This window comes from Arachis duranensis, chromosome 2 (assembly GCF_000817695.3).
Source record: "Arachis duranensis cultivar V14167 chromosome 2, aradu.V14167.gnm2.J7QH, whole genome shotgun sequence".
NCBI classification, from domain to species: domain Eukaryota; kingdom Viridiplantae; phylum Streptophyta; class Magnoliopsida; order Fabales; family Fabaceae; genus Arachis; species Arachis duranensis.
Window position 1 is genome coordinate 64,677,382 of NC_029773.3, and position 537 is coordinate 64,677,918.

Consider the following 537-nt stretch of genomic DNA (forward strand, 5'->3'; position numbering starts at 1 on the left):
TCAAGCCTCAGCAGGACATTGCATTCAAGAGCTAAATTGATGAGAATCAATCAGCTTTGGTGATGATAAGAACATCACCTTAAAACACTAGAATTCATTCTTAAGAACTCTGAAGATAAAAACCTAATCTAAGCAACAAGATGAACCGTCAGTTGTCCAAACTCAACAATCCCTGGCAACGGCACCAAAAACTTGGTGCACGAAATTGTGATCACTACTTTTCACAACTCAAATAATCACTGGTAATGAATCCAAAAACTTGGTGCTCAATACCATGGCATAAACACAACTTCGCACAACTAACCAGCAAGTGTACTGGGTCGTCCAAGTAATAAACCTTACGCGAGTAAGGGTCGATCCCACAGATTGTTGGTATGAAGCAAGCTATGGTCATCTTGTAAATCTTAGTCAGGCAAATTCAAATGGTTATGGATGATATATGAATAAAACATAAAGATAAAGATAAAGATACTTATGTAATTCATTGGTGAGAACTTCAGATAAGCGAATGGAGATGCTTTGTCCCTTCCGTCTCTC